Raw genomic sequence first — 6,169 nt, 5'->3', positions numbered from 1 at the left:
TGGTGGTTTTTTTTTTTTTTTTTTTTTTTTTTTGTGTGTGTGTGTGTATACTGCACATCACCCTGAATACACCATCCACACCCCACCGTGAAACATGGTGGTGGCGGCATCATGTTGTGGGGATGCTTTTCTTCAGCAGGGACAGGGAAGCTGGTCAGAGTTGATGGGAAGATGGATGGAGCCAAATACAGGGCAATCTTAGCAGAAAACCTATTAGGCCGCCTACACACGATTGGCTTTTCCGTCGGGAAAAAATCTTGGATGTTTTTTCCAGCGGAATTCCGCTGAATCTTCACTTGCATACACATGGCCACACAAGTTCTCTGAACTTTGGACCGTCAAGAATTCGGTGCCGTACAACGAGCTGAGAAAATGAAGTTCAATGCTTCCGAGCATGAGTCGGAATTGCTGCAGACTATTTCCGATTGGCTTTTTTTTTTTTTTTTTGTCTGAAAATTTGAGACCCAGCTCTAAAATTTTTGTTGGCAGAAATTCCAACAGGCAAAGTCCGATGGAGCATAACACACGGTCGGAATTTCCGTCCAAAAGCGCACATCGGACTTTTCTTGCCGGATTTTCCGATCGTGTGTACAGGGCATTAGAGTCTGTAAAAGACTTGAGACTGGGGGGAGGTTCACCTTCCAGCAAGACAACGACTCTAAACATACAGCCAGAGATACAGTGGAATGGTTTGAATCAAATCTTATTCATCCGTAAGGAACAGAACTTGCGAACAGTCAAAAATGTTGTTTGAACACCGTTAGTCTATGAGACACGAACATGAAAAAAATCAAAAGTGCCAATTTTCCCGTGTTTAGAACTGTCCTGTAGGGAAAAAAATGACCTTTCTAAAGGGGGGGGGTCATTTAAAACTGATCGCGGTTGTAATGAATTGTCAGGTCTCAGCAATACAGATAAAAACTCATTGAAAAAATGGCATGGGTCCCCCCCCGTAGGCATGTGCATTTTGTTTCGAAATTCGGACAAATTTTTCATTAGGATGCATACGAATTGTAATATAACGAATTTAACCAAAAATGACAGTTTTCAAATCGAAAACCCGTGGACGAAATTCGATCGAATTCGGAAACAAATTCGAATGAAAATTGAAAGCAAATTTGAATCAAAATCTAAAAAAATATAAATCGATTTCTAAAAAAATACAATAAAATAGAATATAAAATAATAAAACGATAGAATGAAAATCAAAGCATAGTAAAGAACAGGATGGAATTTAATAGAATGTAATCAAATACAATAGAATATGACCTGGCTTCCATTTTCTGAAGTTCAAAATTCATAGGCGATTAAGTTTGCATGTGTTGCGCTATACAAGCATTCATTCATATAGAATGAACTCAAATTTGAATCTAAAAATATTAGAATAGAGTAGAATTAAATATATTTATATATTTTTCTATTCGAATTTGAGTTCATTCTATAAGAATTTCGAATTTCAGAAAATGGAAGATAGAAGAAGCAAGGTCATATTCTATTTGATTACATTATATTCTTTACTATTCTTTGATTTTCATTCTATTGTTCTATTTAATTTTATATTCTATATATATATATATTTTTTTTTTTTTTTTTTTTTTTTTTTTATAGAAATCGATATATCAGATTTTGATTCAAATTTGCTTTCCATTTTCATTCGAATTTGTTTTCGAATTCAAGTTGAATAGACTTTATTTTCGAATCCGAATGGATTTTTTGAAATTCGGTCGAAAACGAACGAATTCCGAAAACAGTTGAATTTAACACATGTAACAAATCTAACTTAACGAAATTAAATAACGAATCGAAACAAAATGAATTTTTCCCTTTTGCACATGTCTACCCCCCCCCCCCCTCAGTCCATTACCAGGCCCTTTGGGTCTGGTATATATATATTAAGGGGAACCCCAAAATAAATTTAAAAAAAAATTGCATCCATACCAGGCCCTTCAGGTCTATCATCTACTAGGACCCCCAAGTCATTTTCAATCCTAGATTCCCCCAGAGGTCCCCCCCCAGTGTGTAAGTTGCATTCATATTTTTGCCACCCAAATGCATTATTTTACTTTTTTTCTACATTAAACCTCATTTGCCATGTAGTTGCCCACCCCATTCATTCAGATCTTTTTGCAAGGTTTCCACATCCTGCGGAGAAGTTTTTGACCTGCTTAGCTTAGTCTACAAATACAGAGATTGTACTGCTTACCCCCATCCTCCATATCGTTTATCAACAGGATTGATCACAGAACCCTGGGGGACCTTATAGCCACAAAGAAAATGTAAGGGGGGTAATTCCATTTTAATGTCTGTGATTTTGGAATGATAGGTCTAATAAGCCCATATAGCCATGATGGCCAGGTGTTCATAAACTTTTGACAATAGGGTACAGATGTTGAAGCAAGATGAATTTCAATTTAATGTCTCTGATTGTCTGCATTGCTTGATAACAGATGAATATGAAATCACTTTCTATGTAGTAGCAGCAGAATAATAACTCATACTAGAGAAATTAGTTTGGCACAGGCTCATTGTAGACTTCATTGCTCCCAGTCAGGGTGGCATTTGTAATGTGACAACATTCTTACACAAATCTTATAACCCTAAAGGGATGAAAACACAGCAGTTAAAGTAAAGCAAATGGAAGAATGTCTCAGAAAACAGCACAGTAGAATCAGTGGCGGCTGGTGTTTTTTTGTGGGGGGTCAACTCCCCCGGCCACCAGTAGTGCAGTACTAGCACACCTGACCCCCCCCCCCCCCAGCGGCGTAACACTAACACCCCCAGCAAACCCCTCTCTCGTGGAATGGTACTAACACCCCAGCAAACCCCCCCCGCAACATGGCACTAACCCCCCCAGAAACCCCTTCCCCCCCTCGTGGCACGACACTAACACCCCCAGCAAACCCCCGCTCCCTGCGAGCATGGCACTAAAACCCCCAGAAAACAACCCCTACCTTAAGGTGACCAGATTTTTAAAATGGAATCCGGGGACATATATATTTTTTTTTTTTACTAGTAATAGCGGCAATCAGCAACTCTCTGCCTGTCGCCGCCCGTCACACAGCCTGTCAAGTCTTACTCTCCGTGCCCCGGCTACTACTGGGTGGGGAGCGGAGGATCACATGTGATGAAATGCAGTGAGGGTGCATTCGCACATGTGAATTGAACTGAAATCACAATAGAGCATGGGGTGGGGGATGTGGAGAACACAGGAGGGTAGCGGAGAGCATGGGGTGGGGGAGAGCATGGGGTGGGGGATGTGTAGAGCACAGTGGCAGGTTTAGAGCACAGGGAAGGCTGAGAGCCAGGGGGAGGTGGAGAGCACAGGGGGGCAGAGGAGAGCATGGGGGAGGGAAGAGCACAGTGGGCAGTGGAGAGCATGGGGGAAGGTGGAGAACATGGGGGAGGCTGAGAGCACAGGGGGGGCAGCGGAGAGCATGGGGGAGGGAAGAGCACAGGGGGCAGCGGAGAGCATGGGGGAAGGTGGAGAACATGGGGGAGGCTGAGAGCCAGGGGGAGGTGGAGAGCACAGGGGGGGCAGCGGAGAGCATGGGGAGGGAAGAGCACAGGAGGCAGCGGAGAGCATGGGGGCAGCAGAGAGCATGGGGGCAGCAGAGAGCATGGGGGCAGCAGAGAGCACAGGGGGGAGGCTGAGAGTACAGGGGGCATCAGAGAGCATGGGGAGATGTGGAGAGCACATGAGGGTGATGTGGAGAGCACATGAGGGTGATGTGGAGAGTACATGAGGGTGATGTGGAGAGCACATGGGGGGATGTGGAGAGCACAGGGGGAGGTGGAGGAGAGCATGGGGGGAATGTGAAGAGCACAAGGGGGCACTGGAGAGCACAGGGGGCAGTGGAGAGCATGGGGGACGTTGGAGGCTAAAAGCCAGGGGGGAGAGGGAGAGCACAGGGTGGCAGCAGAGAGCAATCGGGGAAGGTGGAGAGCATGGGGAAGGCTGAGAGCCAGGGGGAGGTGGAGAGCACATGGGGGAGGGGAGAGCACAGGGGACAGCGAAGAGCATGGGGGAAGGTGTAGAGCATGGAGAAGGCTGAGAGCTAGGGGGCAGTGGAGAGCACGGGGAAGTCTGAGAGCCAGGGGGAAGGCTGAGAGCACAGGGGGAAAGTGGAGAGCACAGGGGGGCATCAGAGAGCATGGGGGGATGTGGAGAGAACATGGGGCAGCGGAGAGCATGGGGGGAGGTGGAGAGCACATGGAGGCAGCGGAGAGCATGGGGGGAGGTGGAGAGCACATGGAGGCAGCGGAGAGCATGGGGGGGGGGGACAGAGAGCACAGGCAGGGCAGCCATCAGAAATGTACACAGCTTCAGGCATGGGGCCCCCTGCCTTGAATTCAGAAGTGTGGGGGGGGGGGGGTCTGCTGCCAAATGTGAAAGTGACAAAGTGACAGTGTCCCGGCCGCGGCAAGTTGGGAACACTGTCATCCGCGACAGTGTCATCTGACCAGCCGTTTTAACCTCTAAGCCTCTCAGCCCCTGGGAACATTGGGGCCCCTTACAGGTGTAATACCTGTACCCCCGCCCTGATGGCGGCCCTGAGCACAGGGGGGCTGTATATAGAAGAATCATTCTCTCCATCTTCCTCCTGCAGTCTCGGAATGCCTGCTTCTCCTCTCCCTCTTGCAGGCATTCAAAGACTGCAGGAGGAAGATGGAGAGAATGATTCTTCTATATGCAGCCACCCCCACTCACTGCTCCTCCTATCCAGGTTACAGGGCGGGCTGTACTTATGTTCTCTATGATCCGCCTCCAAGGTGTCTCCTCTAGCTCCTCCCCCTGGCATAGACTGCTGAACTCCACGTGCGGCCGCAGAGGTGTCTTGTCTAGCTCCTCCCCCTTCTTGAGTCACGCCCCCCCTGAACACAAAAAGCTTCACTATACGTGTAGCACTACCGCCGAAGGAGCTGCTGATTTGTTTTGGGTGGCACGTTACCTCTATTTCTCCGCCGTCTAGGGTACTGGATGAGAGCTGAAACAAAGTCAATGTCCACACGTTGCGTTCCTTTTTCTCTGCTTTATTTACCGAACGTGGTAAAAGAACGAACAATAAATTGAAGAGGTGAAATAAGGTATAGGTATTGGGTTCAGGTGTAGAACTTGATAGGAAGCACTCCTGCTTCCAGACATTAACTCTTGTCGCCACTCTAGCCAGAGTGGGTAATGTGCCCCTGGATAGGCCTCTCTCACTAGTCCTAGCAGCCAGGGCGCTACACGGAACCTTGGTACAGTCTCTGCCACTGACCTTCCCAAAGGTGGAGATACGTTCGGTCCAGAATCCTCTCACTTTAGGATAAAGCACCCGGATCTCTTCTTAAAGTGGTAACTTGTGAAATCAGGCAACTGACGGGCGATCACTGCTCAGCCTTTCAGTAGTGATAGGTCCCTCAATGAAGTTCAGGCCTCCCCTGAGTGTACCAGCCTTGTGCTGGGTGCTCTCCAGACAGGTACTTCATTTGACGGCTTCCTCCCTCTAGGACGGACAGCACAGGACCACTTTAGCAATGCAGACCCAGTCTGACTACTAGGTCTGCTCAGCAGGGGACGACTCCAGGCCAACGTGGTCCCGGAGCCAGGAAACTCTGAACATGCACCCTCGGCCAGGAGGGCCACACACATGAATTGTGGGACGACTGCCCGGGGCGGACGACGACGAACCCAGCACCTGTGACGTCTGTCCCTTAAATACCCCTCCCCAGCATGCACAGCGAGGCAATCAACCCTCACTGATTGGCCGCCGAGAAAGGACACCCAACACACCTGGATCTGACTGCTGCCACCCTTGGCCTGGGGTGGAACTGACACCCCAGACAACAATAGTGGTCACCTGCAGTACAGCCACGGCTGGAACAGAGGTTCAAATTTGAACACAAAATAGGTCAGAGGTAGCTAATCCTCTGACTAACCCCTAAATTTAAAGCAAGGCTAGCAAAGAAAATAGCTGCCCGCTACACGTGCTTCGCGGAGAGCTCCTCCCCGAAGGGGCCGGTTTGCCCTATGGTCAATCCGGGCCTGCTCATGAATATGAGATTAGAGGAAGACTTTTCAGAGTTTCGTTTCTCCTTCAGATTTAGAGGAATAGAATCCCGAAATGTAAACATAATAATCTGTTCCAAAAGAGCCACTCCCACACTCAAAAGTCAAACAAAAAAGTTT

Source organism: Rana temporaria, chromosome 10 (assembly GCF_905171775.1).
Source record: "Rana temporaria chromosome 10, aRanTem1.1, whole genome shotgun sequence".
Taxonomy (NCBI): Eukaryota; Metazoa; Chordata; class Amphibia; order Anura; family Ranidae; genus Rana; species Rana temporaria.
Note: the sequence above shows the minus strand (reverse complement) of the source record.